Source organism: Muntiacus reevesi, chromosome 9, assembly GCF_963930625.1.
Source record: "Muntiacus reevesi chromosome 9, mMunRee1.1, whole genome shotgun sequence".
Classification (NCBI taxonomy): domain Eukaryota; kingdom Metazoa; phylum Chordata; class Mammalia; order Artiodactyla; family Cervidae; genus Muntiacus; species Muntiacus reevesi.
Window position 1 is genome coordinate 51,674,648 of NC_089257.1, and position 14,756 is coordinate 51,689,403.

Genomic DNA, 14,756 nt, shown 5'->3' on the forward strand with positions numbered 1-14,756 from the left:
AGTGATCTGCACCACCGCGCCTCTTTCCACCAGCTTTATTCTAAGGACTGTCCAGGTGAGGGGAAGGGCCTATCTGCTAGCAGGGCTTTGCTGAAGCCCAGAGTGGTCAAGAAGCAAAGCAAGAAGGACGCGCCACTGCCGGTACTAGAAGTGGTATGCCGCTCCCCCAAGTTCAAAAGGGGACACCAAGGGTTGCTATCCACCTTCTTAGGCCAATTAGCGTGAAGACCCGCCCTTGCCTCTCTCTTGACATTTGGATACCCGCACCGGGGTTTTCATCTAGGAGCACCACCGCGCCTTGTCCCCATCGGCCCTCTGCTGGTCTCAGAATTGCACTGATCTCGGTGGGAGCGCCGGGTTGCTCCCTATTCTAGGGCCGGGTTACAGCCCACGTGCGCCCGCGGCTGCCGCGGTGACAGCTGGCCCCCCAGGGGCGGGGCGGGTGGAGAGCCGGGGTGGGGGCGGTCTCCGCGACGCGCTGCCATTGGCTACGGGCCTCGACCTGGGGGCGGGGCTGCGCCGCCGGTGGCCCTGTCATTGGTCTCGCCGCAGATGGGGGCGTCTCCGGTCCTGTCCGCCGCAAGGCGCAGAACCGCAGGCGCTCGCCGGGCTAAGCCTGCGCGGGGCCGCCTAGCTCGCTCACAGTTCGGCAGGCGGCCTCCGGGTCCTGACCACTGCACCCGCGGCCCTGGGCGAGGATAGAGGCTGGACTCGAGGTTCGGCAGCCGGCGCCGCTCTCGGTAAGAAGGTGGGGGGAACGGGAGGGAAGGGGAGAGCGGGGTTCCAGGAAGAGCGGGCGGGGACCTTGGTAGCCGAGCCTGGACTCTGCGCCCTGGCTGGCGCCGGGGAGGGTCAGGTGCGGCGGCAGCATCTCCCACCTCAGACCCTCCCCTCCCGGCGCCCAGCGAGCAGGTGGTGCTGCCCAGGGAGGCCGGTGTACTCCGATAGCTTTCTGAATCCATTAGAACGCAGTACCTCGGACTACTTCTTACTCAGCCCCACAACACCCAAATTCTTCAATTCTAAGCCTAAAAAATACCCAAACGTCGACATGGAGTGGGAGCGACCCCCAGCAGTACCGCCTGCCACCGGGGCAGAAGATCATCCCCAAACTTATCTTCCCACGATTTGGGCTCCTAGCCGGTCACGTTCTTTCCCGGCGTTTCGCTGGGCGCACCCCATACCCCAGCCGGGTTCCCCTCCCTCCTTAACAACAGGAAGTTAAGTTGGGCCAAATGCCGGTGGCCTGGCCGCCTGCGGGCTGGGACTGGGTCTGGGACGGTGGCCCGAGGGGCCGTGGAGATGTCTTTTTCTGAACCTTGCTCCCCTAGCAGCACGCATTCACCCCAGGCGCCGGAGCACCCCCGCCGGGCTTGCTCTTGCGACTGGCCCCGGGTGAAAGTGCTCGCTGACTTGACTTCCAGGCCGGGGCAGGTGGGGTTAACTTTATCCTAGGCCAGCCTTTCGGCAGAACTGGGAACGGCCTTTGCTGGATCGGGAGGAGGCGTGTTGAAACCAGAATAAACGTGCGTCTCCTACATTGTTTATTCTAAAGCCAAGGAGCTTTTATTTGGAAGCACATCGGGCCCTTTTGGGACCTTAAGCAGTGAGGGGACCTCTTTCCGTCAGTCTCGACTGCTCACTACAGTCTTCGGTGGTGTCCCTGAAGGATGAAGTCCCAACCAGTTCCCTTCTGTTCGCCTGGTGAGAGAAGTCAGCAGCTGGTTGGCCCTGAGATGTTTGCTTGCCCGGGTGCTCTGGGTCTCCAGGCCAGCTCTTCCTGTCCCTTTCCCAGGGGAAGGGGACCCAAGGGGGACTCAGGTCTCCAGGGCAGCCCCACATTATGCTGTGGAAGCTCTTATTGCAGTTAGAACTGGCCTTCAGGTAGAGAGAAGATGGTTTTATTAAGTGCCTACTGAGGAACGGGTCTTGCCTTGTGGCACATTTGAAGCCAATTTAATGGTAATTAAAAAGCCCTGAAAGTTTTGCCCTCCTCATTTTAGAGATGGAGAAACAGACACAGGTACACAGCCCGAGGTCACATAGAAAGTGGCATAGCCAGGATTTCAAACAGACTGCCAGAGCTCAGGTCCAGTGCTCTTCCTGCTGACCCATGGCTGTGAGGAGTGAGTGTGCTGTGTTGTAGGCTCCTGGCCTCTGAAAAGATTCTGTCCAAAGATCCTGAGGGTGCTGCTTCTTCTTTATTTTGATGTGGACCATTTTTAAAGTCATTATTGAATTTGTTACAATATTGCTTTAGTTTTGTTTTAGTTTTTTGGGCCACAAGGCATGTGGATGGTAGCTCCCCGACCAAGGATCAGACCCCCATGCCCTGCCTTGAAAGGCGAAGTCTTAACCACTGAACTGCCAGGGAAGTCCCCTGGGTGCTTTTTCTTTCTTTTTTTTTTTTTTTATTTTAAAGCAGAGCACTTGAACTGACCCAGGTTAGCCAAGTTGTTCAGCCTGCAGACGCCTTGCCCACCCTGTCCTTCAAAGGTGATGGCAGGTGTTGGTCATGCTGTGAGGGGGAGGGGTTGATTGTTGGAGTCTGGGTGGTATTTGAGGGGGAAGTCTGCTTTTGCCATTGACTTGAACCTACCTCTGAGAGCTGACTAATAACAATGATTTAGAAGACTGTTATTTGCAATAAGCTCTACTTTAGGACCGATTCTAGTTTTATTTTGTTTTTTGAGGAGGGAGGGCAGTTGTTGAGGTATGCTACTTGTGATTGTAAGGTGACTGAGATCCACAGTTGGAGTTTATAAAAAATGAAATCACTGCCTCTTTCCTTCTTCAGGCCCAGGGCTGGTTTTCTGCTCATCCTTCCCTTCTGAAAGAAAATTGTGATTAGCTTAATACCAATTAGTTACACCTTAGTATAAATCAGCTTATGGACTAAGGCTGGTTGTGGTTTGGTCATTGGAGGCCTTTTCCCAGGAACTTTAAGGAGCACTGAGTAATCCCTCTCTGCCTGTGATTGGGATATGTCTCTCTTTTCTCCACCCACGTCCACACCCATCTGGGTGTGCCTCCCAGTCTTGGGCCCTGTTCCTTTCACTCCCTTCTACGGACGGACGGACGGACGAGTAGAGGTCCTGCCTTCTTGGGGGAGAGCCTTGACTCTGCCAAGAGGAGTGGGGTTAGGTGCAAGAAGATTTGGGTTGAACATTGTCAATCTTTGAGGCCTTTCCAGGGCTAGAGAGTCTCTGTTGTTTAAAGAACCAGAAAAGGGAACACTGTATATCATGCTGGAATTTTTCATTCTTTTTTTTTTTTTTTTTTTTGGACTTTTCATTCTTTATATCATTTGATTCTCACAGTAGCCCTCTGAAGAAGTATGTTAGGTTATTCCCATTTTACAGATGAGGAAACTGAGGTTCAGGGACTTACCTCCAATTACAGGCCTAGTGAGTGACCAAACTAGGACTCTGGTCTTCCTCTGCATGAATAAGGTCTGAGTGGTGAATTCCACACTAAGAGAAATAGGAAAAAACTGTGGCCATCCTCTGAACTTTGGAGGCTTGGTGTGTGCAACCCTCTGTCGTGCTTATGATTCCCCAGCTTATGTTGTAATTATTTGCGAACATTTATTTCCACCCCACTATGAAATGGCATTTAAAATGCTCATAAACATGGCATATTTATGGAAGTCCAGTGGTTAGGACTGGGCACTTCACTGCAAGGGCCTGGGTTCTATCCCTGGTTGGAAAACTAAGATCCCACAAACTACGCAGTGCAGTCCCCACCGCCCCCCCCCAATCATTAACATTTTCAAGCACAAAAATAGAATAGTATAATGAGCCCCAAATACTCATTATCCAGCTTCAGCAACTAAGATCATGCCAGGCTGGCTTCATCTCTCTCTTTCTCTTTTTTTCCTTCCCTATCTGTTTTAAAGAGAAGGTTTTTTCATGACCACATCACTATTATTGCATGTAGCAGAATCAACAGTCACTCTTTGGTCTCATCTGTATATATTCAGATGAAGTGACCTTCATCATGAGTTTATTCAAATCACGATCCAAACAAAGTCTGTGTGCTGCATTTGGTTGTTAGTCCTTTTACTCCTACTTTAGTCTGGAGCACCACCCCCTCTGCAGCACTTCTGCTCTTATCCAGCCGTTACCCTTATCCTCCGTTTTTAAATCTCCCACTGGACAGCGAACCCTTTGATGCTCAAGTCTGCTTTTGTGCTCTGTTGGATCCCCACTGCTGTCTCTGGGATGGTGCAGGGGCGTGGTGAGCATCTGCCCAGTGATGTTGTCGCCACTCAGGAAATACATATTGAATGAATGAATCCTGTGGTGGGTTTGTGTGACTGCCCGTGCGTCTGGTTAGATAAGAGGTTTTTTTTTTTTTTTTTTTTAAAAAGATGACTTGTTCGCGTGTGGATATTTCCTCTGCAAGCGTCAGCCTGTAAACATCCTGAAACAATAGGAGAACTATTTGCCGTGCTCTCTGGCGCTCTGGTTTGCCGTGTGGGGAGCGCAGGCAGCTGCCGAGGTGCCCTAATCGCAGCTGGCCTCCCCAAATCACACGTGGGGCTGACAGGGACTGAGGTCATTTCTGTCCAAGCTCTGAATCCTGACTTATGCAGCCACAGGGATTACCACACTAGGAGTCAGGCATTTGGCCTTGGGCTGCCCAGAGAATGCCGTCCACCTCTCTCTGGGCAGTGCAAGATTCTTGCCTTGTGCCTTTGGGAGCCTTCTCTATCTGGCCTCATACCTGGGCAAGGTGTGGGCTCTTCTCAAATCATTATCCATCTGCAACTGACAGACTGTGACAGAAAACATACACTTAAAACCTTTCAGTGTCTGGTCTGAATTTATGGTGAAGAGATAGTATCGCCATCAGCACCTTTGTAGGCGTCCTAATGAAGGAGACCAGAGGCTCAGCGAGAAGGAGGAGGTGTGTTCCCTCCCCAGATAACATGCTTCACACCTGGATTCCTTGTCAGATCTCTCCAAGGTGCTGGGCTCTCTGATAGCCATCTTCTGATCCACCCAGCAAAGACCCTTCTCTGCAAATTGCCCCTAAATGAGGAGACTTTTTTCTTTTACTCCTCCTTCTTCTTAAACATAAACAGGCTTTTCCACTAGCCATTAAGTATAAGGGAAGGTTGTTTTTCTCTCCGTATGGTGGGGATAGAGTTAATTTTTTCCTGTATATTATATTTCTCAGCATTTTTCTAAAATTTTTATAATAGAAATGTTTTATTGTTCATATGGAAAATAAAAATATTTGGGGATATTTTTCCTCTTAAAAAAGAGAACTTCCTTCAACTGATTTGCCTAGGTGAACAAGATTATACCTGCACTCGGTCCAGTTTTATGTGTGGATGGGTTCCTATACCCACTGGGATTTTGATATTTGCCTATTTTATTTTTTGACATTATTTTAAAGAGTATATCTGTGTTTTTATTTACATTTTTTAATGTTTGGCCTCACTGCATAGTTTGCAGGATCTTAGTTCCCCGACCAGGGATGGAACCCAGACCCATACAGTGAAAGTGTCAGCCACCAGGGAATTCCTATGCCTAAGAAAGCTGGGGCTGCGGAGACAGGAAGCTGCGGAATCCATGGAGCCTGACCCTCTTTCCCATTGTACCACTTCCCTTTCTTTCATGAGAATTTCATTTTGGTTTCCTCAGAATGAAATCGTTCTCTTGGTAGGCTTTTGATTTTGATTTTTTTTATTCAAGGAGTTGGAGATATCAAAAGAAATAACATAGTGGGTTAAGAAAAAGCAGGCAGGGCAAAGCTTCAGGCTCAGACGGCCTGTCTCATCCCCTTGGGAAAGTGCCTGATGGCCAGATGCCCCACTCACCTCACTTCGGGGGCCCTGACCCCTCCCTCCACCATCTTCTGTTTTCCTCCCTGCCACCTCCTCCGAGGTAGAAAGCCCAGCTGCTCTGCGCTGATAAGGCTCCTCCTTCTCAAGCCCTGATCGTCTGGTCTCTGAACTCAGGGTTAGTGGGGGTGACGGGGACATGGGCCCTCTAGTCACAAACAAACCTTCATCTCAGGGCTGGGTCACAGTGGAGTGTGATTTTTGAGATGCTTCCCTTCTCTGCCAGCTATTGAGGAAGTGTCCATCCCTGTGTCCCAGAGGAAGAGCCGTTTGTGAATGCCAGGTATGGTGGTTGTTGTTTAGTCACTAATTCGTATCTGACTCTCTTGAGAACCCATGGACTGTAGTCTGCCAGGCTCCTCTGTCCAGGGGTTTCCCAGGCAAGAATATTGAAGTTGGTTGCCATTTCCTTCTCCAGGGGTTCTTCCCATCCTAGGAATTGAACCCACATCTCCTGCATTGCAGGTGGTCTCTTTACCACTGGACCACTGGGGAAGTCTGATACTAGGTATTGTATCGTTTCTTAAATGCAATTGCTCTAAATATTACTACAGTTTTTCCCAGGAAAACCTGTGTCTCCCTGGTGGCTGAGAGCGAGTTGTGTGTGTTTGTGTGCGGATGGTGCAGTGTTTGTACGGTTGGGATTTTAGTGTGTTCTGTACTTGCACTGGTGTTTCTCTCCCCCGAGAGTCAGAGCAATTTCCCTGCCCCTCCCCACCTGAACTCCTCTTCTCCTGGTGGTGTCCAGAGACCTTGCTGCTCTTGTATTCTTTCCAAGGCTTGGTCAGCTTTCTCTTCGGGGAATACAGAGATCAAGGCACGGGCTTCTTTCCTGCTGGTTTGGGGCTCAGGTTTTCCCTTTCCCATGCAGTGGAGGGTGTTTAGTGCCGATGTCCTTTCTGAAGGCACCAAGGTAGGATAGCAAAGAGTCGGCCAGCAGCCCCTGATCCCTGAGCTGCTGCAACAGCTGGTTTAATGGAACATTTGCAGGCTGTAGCTCCTAACACACTTAGTGCAGAAACCCAACCAGGCCAGAGACAGAGGGGGAGTCTAAGAACATCTCATCTTGCACCGTAGTATCAATGTGTTAAGATGAGGAAACTACTTCTTGGCTCTGGTGACTCTGAATGGTTGGCCTTGGCTACTGATCTGAGAACTGACTGTATATGGTGAAGAGTTGCAGGATCTCAGGGTTTAACATGTGCCAGGGCCAGGAGAATGAAGTGTAGGGGAGGATTAAGAAGTGCCTGGGAAAAAGTCACTTGGACGTTCTGATCACCAAGGAAAGCTGCTGGGGGCCTGGCAGAGCTGCTGAACCCTTCTGTTGGACAGCTTCATCTCAGGGGAGCAGCATGGTGGGTTGAGGTGTGGCCTGTGGAGTTCACGGCTACTGTAAAGTTGGGGCACTGATGACTCCACATGTCAGGACGGCTGGGCTTTTGCACAACGGAATACAAAGGTGATAACAGTCAGGAGCGCTCTGCTTGGAGGGGTGAGAAATCCAATAGTGGGAGAAAGGGACAGAATAGAGGATTAAGCAGGGGAGTCAGGGAGGCCTCTCTCCAGACCCTCGGGGAGAGGATTCAATCCCTTTCCTCAGGTGATGTCATGGGGGATCATGCAACTGGTTGCGGCCTTGGAGACCAAGGGGTTCATGCTCAGAGCTTCTGGCCATCTGCCTGGGCTTGCAGCAGGTTACTGATGTGAGGGAGGGAGGAAGATTCTTCTGGATTCCAGGCTTGCTGCGACCAGGGGACCCAGGACTTCCTGCTTGGTCCAGGTCACTATCTCCAGCTTGGGTGTGTCTGTTACCTTGTACCTGACATCTTGGGCTCTCTTAAAAATGACTCACCTATGGGAATTCCCTGGTGGTCTAGTGGTTAGGACTCTGCACTTTCATTGCCAAGGGCCCAGGTTCAATCCCTGGTGGGAGAACTAAGAGCCCACAAACTGCATGTATAGCAAAAAAAAAAATTCACCCCTCCCCCACCATATGCATGGATGATGGTACTCACCCTCCCCCGCCCCACGTACACACACACACACCCCATACAAGTGATGCTACTCACCTCCACACACACATGCATAGATGGTGGTGCTCACCCAGCACCACCACCCCCCCACATACCTGGATACATGACATTCACCACCCCTCACACAGATGACGTTATTCACTCCACACATACATGGGTGCATGGTAACATATTCACTCAGTACAAAGATAATTCAATGAAAAGCAGTCCTCCAGTTCTCAGTTCTCTTCCTCAGTGGCATTGCTGTCCCCAGTCTCCTGTGGCTCCTTCCAGGTAGTCTAGGCAAATATTTGTGCCTGTTCCCTCTTCACTCCTCTCTCAGGCTGGGAAGCCACGATAGGAAAACCATAGGGCTGCCGAGACTCAGCAGTTATCTGAATTAGGCAGGCATGGTTTGACTCCTGCCCTTCTACCCTGCTCTGTCGCCTCTCCCATTTAGGACCCTCCGTGGGTTGGATTTGTGGGTGCAGAGAGTCTGGTCACTGAGAATAAACCTCAGGGGAACATTCTGGGTGCAGGTGACAGAGGCAAAGACAAACAAATGTGCTAAGACAGACCTGGGTTTGAATCGGAGCCATGTGGCCTTGGGCATCAACGAACCCTATGTTTTAGCCTGCATAAAAACAAACAAAAACAAAAAGAAGGATATAATCACACTGAACTCAGGGAATTGATGTAGAAATAAAATATTTGTGAAGTGCCCCACTTAGGTAGGCACTCAAAACTGTCAGTTTTTTTCCACTTGTAAGGAGTGACCCATTTTCAGAATGAATGACACTGGCATGGAATCCTCTGGATGACTTCCTGGAAATTTTCTTGGTGGATCCCTGAGCTTTTATTTCCCTGCAGATGGCAGCCAGTTCTCCATTTACTGCCAAGCTGGGCTCTCCCCCACCACCTCTTCCTGCTGTGTCCTCCTCAGCCTCTGAATACCACCTCTTCCTCTGTCCCTCCATCCCCTCACGTCTCCCCTACTGTTGGTGAACGGGAGGCTGCAGGCGCCTGTAGAAAGCTCTAGGCTGTTTATGGCTGTTCTCTGGGGGTGTTTATGCTGTAATCTTCTTCAGAAGCTCCAGCAGATGTCTGTTTATTGCTGAAACTTCATCTTTATCTTCAGCATAAGAGAAGAAAGAGGCTATTTTTGAAGAACTTTAATTGGCAGGTCTGCACACCATGGCCTAGATTGCCTCCAAGTTTCATTCTTCATCATGCTCTCTCTACCCATTTGAAACCCTTCAGATCCAGGCAGAGAGACCTTATATGTCCTGATTTTAGGGCAGCACTTACATTTGGCAGGCAGTGGTAATCTCTTAAAAAGGTAGGTCAGGGAAGCAAAGGCAATCAGCTGACTGTCTTTCTGGGTTGGGACAAATGGAGTAAGAGAGAGTAGCATTTGTATGTCCATAGAAACCATCATCTTCCCCCACTTCTGCCCCTTCCTCTCTCTATGCTGAGAGGGGCCTGCCCGCTGAATGCTGCCTGGTGATTGGCTGGGAGATGTTTAGCCTTAGCTTTCCCTTTGGACTCAGGCGGGGCTTAGGGTAAGGGGAGAGTGGAAGCAGGTAGTTTCAAATGATACTGACCTCTCAGGAGGGAGGACGAGTAGAGACTATGAGTCATAGAAACTTGAGATGTCAGATTGGAAGGGACCTCTGAGATCATCTAGTTCTCACCCCTGCCACCTTGTTTTTTTTTCACCTATGGAGAAACTGAGGCTCAGATGCTTCTTGTATTTTTGTTTGTTTCATTGAGTTTTTTTGGCTGTACTTTGCAGCATGTGGGATCTTAGTTCCCCAACCAGGGAGGGAAACCACACCCTCTTCAGTGGAATCATGGAGTTTTAACCGTTGGACTGCCAGGGAAGTATCAAGGTTTCTTGATACTGAGTGGAGGCCAGAACGTGTGGTTCCTGGCTCAAGGTCACCTAGCCAGGTCAGAGTCTGTTCTCCACCCTCCATTTCTGTCAGGCTGTGAGCCTGTGACCAGGCTTGGGCAGCATACTTGGATTTGGCCTTCCCTTTTGCAGCACCAAGCCTCACCTCCTCTTTCTAGCAGGCCTCTTGTGCTTTGAACTGGGGCTTCCCAGGTGGCACTAGTGGTAAAGATCCTGTCTGCCAATGCAGGAGACAGAAGAGATAAGCGTTCGATCTTTGGGTAGGAAAGATCCCTTGGAGAAGGGTATGGTGAGCCACTCCAGTATGCTTGCCTGGAGAATCCCATGGACAGAGGAGCCCGGTGGGCTCCAGTCCAACAGGCTAGCAAAGAGTCAGACACGACTGAAACAATTTAGCACGCTGGTAGCACTGGCTTGGTGCAACATCTTCACTTATCAGAATTACTGCCTCCAGAGTTTTGGGGCCTAAAATTCCCACCTTTGTCTTCAGCCCTTGTCTCCAAAGGGCCTTTGTTAAATATATAGAATTTAACTGGGAAGGATACTATGTTGATTAGTTTATCTCCAATTAACTGTCAGCTGAGAGCTAAACCTTGAGAGAATGGGGAATGAGTCAGCTAGAGGTAGGTGGAGGAGGGAATCAGAAACGACTGTGAATAGGGTGCTGTCTGGGCTGGCACGGTGCATGGTGACCCATGCTCCTTAGACCTTGGTGTTCAGCTGCCATCCCGAGGGGTACTGTGCTGAGTGACAGAAGCAGAGCTTTCATCTAACATGCGGAGGGAGGTGCCTTAGACAAGCCCATAGATGCCCACACATCAAGATAAGAGTTTGGAATGTTGCATTAGACAGTCGTAGTGTGAGGGAGTCAGGGGAGACCTCCTGGAGGAGGCAGCTGTTGGTCATTGAGTTGGGCCTTGAAAGATAGGATTTCCATAGGCAGAGGTGGGGAGAGGTAGAGCACAGAGATGTGGAAACATAAGGATATGTTCAGGATGTCACATGGTAGAAATGTGGGGGCTGCCTGGGGGAACTGTGGAAGCTGAGGCTGGAATCAGGCTAGTCTTGAGTACTGGTGAAAGGGGTGAGTATGGCCCTGACCCTGCAGGCAGTGGGAACCATTGGAGAGGGATGGTCAGAGTGCTCCTTCAGGCAGATCAGGTTGTGCAAGATAAGCTCATGCGAGAATCAGGGGTGGGCAATCTGTTAGGAGGTCTGCGCTGCCCTCCGTGTGCTGGACAGATACTCTGACCAGACAGTAGTGGGGGTGGGCAACAGAAGGGTCGAGGGGTGCTTAAGGCTGGGTCTGACTAAGGCCTTGTCTGTCTTTTGTCTCACCATCTTCTGTGTGAAGGGGGTCAGTATGGGCAAACCCTATCTTTCAGTTGATCAGGAAGGCAGCCCATTTGGAATGCGTCAGTTAGGGTCTCAGAATATGGGGCATCTATCACTTTCTGTGCCCCCCCAGTGTGCCTGTTCTGTGTGTCGGTGGCTCTATCTTCTGTAGAACAATAGTAATTGCCCTTATTTTTCACCACCTTACTACAAGAGGTCTCCTCCCTCAGGGTCAGCCTCAGGGGGATGCATAGGGGAGTCATGGCTGCTGAACCCCTGGAAGTGGGTACCTATGGATTAAGAGAAGGTGTTACATGCCTGCACATGGCTGAGGCAGCAAAGCTGGACTGGGCAAGGACCTCCATGATCCCCTCCTTCATTAGAATCATTTCTACAGATATCTCCTGCTCACGGAGCACTGTGGGTCATCGTCAGAAATGACTTGATTCTCCCCCATCTGTGGTCTCATAAGCCCCTGACTATCCCCTTCAGGTGGGTGCTGCTCTGGTATCTGGTGCCCACTTTGAGTTGATCTCCCCAGTGGAGGAGGAAGCCTGGGCCGGCTGGCCTGGGACTGGACTAGATGTCTCCAGGCAACTGGAACACGTAGGGCGGGGAGTTGGCTGACTCTCCAGCCCTCTGGACATCCTGGCCCTAGGAAGGGACAAAAGCTGAGCTCAGCTTCTGCCTGCTCCAGTGTTAACCTGGCAGGTGGGAGGCATGGCAGCCTGGTGTGCTTACAGCTTTGACATTTGAGCAGAGCTGCTGGCACCTGCTCTTTGCCATAGACGTCTCAGAAACACCCTTGCTTTATGTGTTGGAATAAATTGCTTCAGCAGCAAGCAAATGGTATGAGTTTTGTGCTTGTGGGAGCTTCTGATAGAGGGTGGGAATGGAACGCTGAGACAGCTTTCCTCTTTCTTTGTTCTCCTAGCATCTGTGCTGCCAATATGAGGCCAAATTGGTCCATTCATTAATTGCTCAGCTGCGCACTCCATTCATTCTGCCAGTCAAAACTTTTGGAGGTCCCTCTATTTGAAGCATGTTGTCAGAGAGTGACCATGGCTTTCAGAGTGGCAGTAACACCTCGGTAAAGCCACTAACTTTCTCTGGGTGTCAGGCTTCTCTTCTGTAAGATGAGGGTGACAGTGCTTGTCTCACAGGGGGCCATGAGGATTAACTGGGGCAGTGTATGTAGCACACCTGTCACACGCCTGGCACATGGCAGGCATGTAGGTGGCCCCCAGCTGGCGCACCGGAGTCTGAGAGCACAGTTGCAGGCCATGTTCCACTTTGCTTCAGATCCCCCATTCAGTGCTGTTCCCTAAATGGCTTCTATCTTCAAGTGGTGACTTTTTAAGAGAATAACTGAGCTAAGCACGTAGGTGGGTAACAAAGACGGGTCGCCTTTCTCTTTGTGGTGAGTTTTCTCAGTCAGACCTCGGGACCATGGGTCTGTCACATGGGTACTTGGTTTCCCCAGTGTGGTCCAGCCTGGGTTCCGCCTCTGAGGTGACCCATTCCATCTTTGGACAGCGCCTCCTATACCCCCTACTGGCTCCCTATGACTTCTGGCATCTGGGTCTAGTTCTTCCTCCTTGAAATCATAAAGAAGGATACTCTAGTCTCTCTTCGACTTGAAAGCTCTTCAGATACTTTTTTTTTTTTAATATTTATTTGGCTGTATCAGGTCTTCATTGTGGATAGAGGATTTTTTTTTTTTTAGTTGTGGCATATGCAATCTTTTTTTAGTTGTGGCATACAGAATCTTTAGTGGCACATGAACTCTTGGTTGCAGCATGTAGGATCTAGTTTCCTGACCAGGGATTGAACCTGGGCCCCCTGCATTGTGACTGCAGAGTCTTAGCCATTGGACCACCAAGAAAGTCCCCAGACACTGTCTTTTAAATCAAATCTGTGATATTGTTGATTGTAAGATATACCATTCTCTTATGAACCTGCAAGACGTAGAAAGTACTTCCAGTTAAACTGAAGAACAATACTTTGTTATCACTTAAAATGTTTATATTTACTGAAAGAATTCTCTTGGACTTTAGATATAAGTTTTTTGTCCATATCACTCTTGCATCCACATGAAAAGGAAAAGAAATTAGTTACAGCATTTTGAAAATGTCTTCACTTTTGGAATCCAAATCTCTCAAATCACTTTTTGACTCAGTTATCAATATATTCATTTTTATTTTTTTTTGACATATTATATTCTGGTGAAGTGGTGATGTATTTCTTAATCTCTATTGTCTTTGGAATTCTTTTATCTAGGACTCACGTTTCTTCCTCAAATGGTCCTTGAATGTTCTGGCTCCTGAAATGTTGAGGGTTGCAGTTGTCCAGACATGTCACAGGGAATAATAGTCAAATTTCCATTTGATAGTGGCAATGAGGCAATGACAACTATGCCACAGCTGCACTCTGGCCTAGAGATTGTTAGATGCTAGGGTATTATAAGATAATTCTGCTTTTAGACATTCTGTAACTGAAAAAAATGAGCACCTCCTAATAAGTGAAGTATGATACTTAAAGACAGCCCTCTTGTCCTCTCCTGAGTTTTCTTCCAGATTTACAACCCTTGATGTGGGTTCCAGTGTTTTCCTGTGGTTCTTCTCTGAACAAACTCCGTTTTTGTCTGTATCTTTCTAATACAGCGAAGCTAGTACCCAGACCATCTATCATATTCATGGTGTGGTGTGATCACAGCAGAGGAAGGCAGGTATCCCCTCCCTAATTCAGGCCATTCTATTTCTTTTAATGCAGCCCAAGATTGCATCAATTTTTTGGGCAGCTACTTTACATTTTTGACTCACTGACATTACTCCTGACAAAATTTTTTTTTTTGGCTGTACCACACAACTTACGGAATCTTAGTTCTCTAACCCAGAATCGAACCTGTACCCACTGCATAGTCCTAATCACTGGACTGCCGTGGAATTCACCTCACCAGATCTTTTTAACATGGGGTGTTGCTAAACTTCTTCTCCCCTGTTCTTAACATGTTCTTTAGAATTTAAGTGCAAGCCTCCTCCAGTCTGATTCAGAACAAGCATTTCTGTTAAATTTCAGTGTGTTAAATTCTGTGCAACCCTTGCCCTTGAGCTCTTTCAGGATCCTGTTTAGTGTGCTTTCCTTAGCATTGCCCAAGTTGCCAGTAAAATGCTTATTAGCAGAGAACCCTCTGCTAGAGTCCTCCCCTCCTGACATGATCTTTCATCGGCTTGCCTGGGGACCCCTGCCTCAGTCTCTGCCTTTTGCTTTCCTGACCTCTAACCAGATGCCTTTTTGAATCTAGTTATGCCAAATCTATCGTAATTCTCCACCAACTATGAAGTATCCTATCACAGAAAGGCATGGACACTCCTTGACGTCATGTGCTCTCAGTTCCCAGAGGGCTCCGGGACTGCTTTCAGGTATCCCCAGACTGCCTCCACAAATGCAGTTCAGCGGTCTCACCTGCCAGAGTTTCCAATGCTCCAGGCCAACCAGGGGGGTGGATGGCATTGAAATGATCTAAATAGCCTTTCCTAAAAATCCAAGCTTCCCCCACCCGCTGCCCTTTCTCATCTCAGTGTTAGATCTTGACGTGTCAGTCTAAGGATAGCTCTCTTCACCAGGGGCCATCGTGTGC

At 49.2% G+C, this 14,756-nt stretch overlaps 1 protein-coding gene and 1 non-coding gene across 7 annotated transcripts in view; one reads left to right on the top strand and one right to left on the bottom strand.

Annotated features, from left to right (window-relative positions):
- Nucleotides 1-582: 582 nt before the first annotated feature.
- Nucleotides 583-14,756, top strand: part of MICAL2 (microtubule associated monooxygenase, calponin and LIM domain containing 2) — a 234,378-nt gene continuing 220,204 nt past the window's right edge. For all 6 annotated transcript variants that reach the window (XM_065943806.1, XM_065943807.1, XM_065943808.1 and 3 more), the window contains exon 1: nt 583-740. The gene's annotated coding sequence lies outside the window, so the exon portion shown is untranslated. The remainder of the gene's footprint in view (nt 741-14,756) is intronic.
- On the bottom strand, nt 12,929-13,001 carry TRNAV-CAC (transfer RNA valine (anticodon CAC)). Its single transcript has one exon. It is a non-coding gene; the product is annotated as a tRNA-Val (tRNA).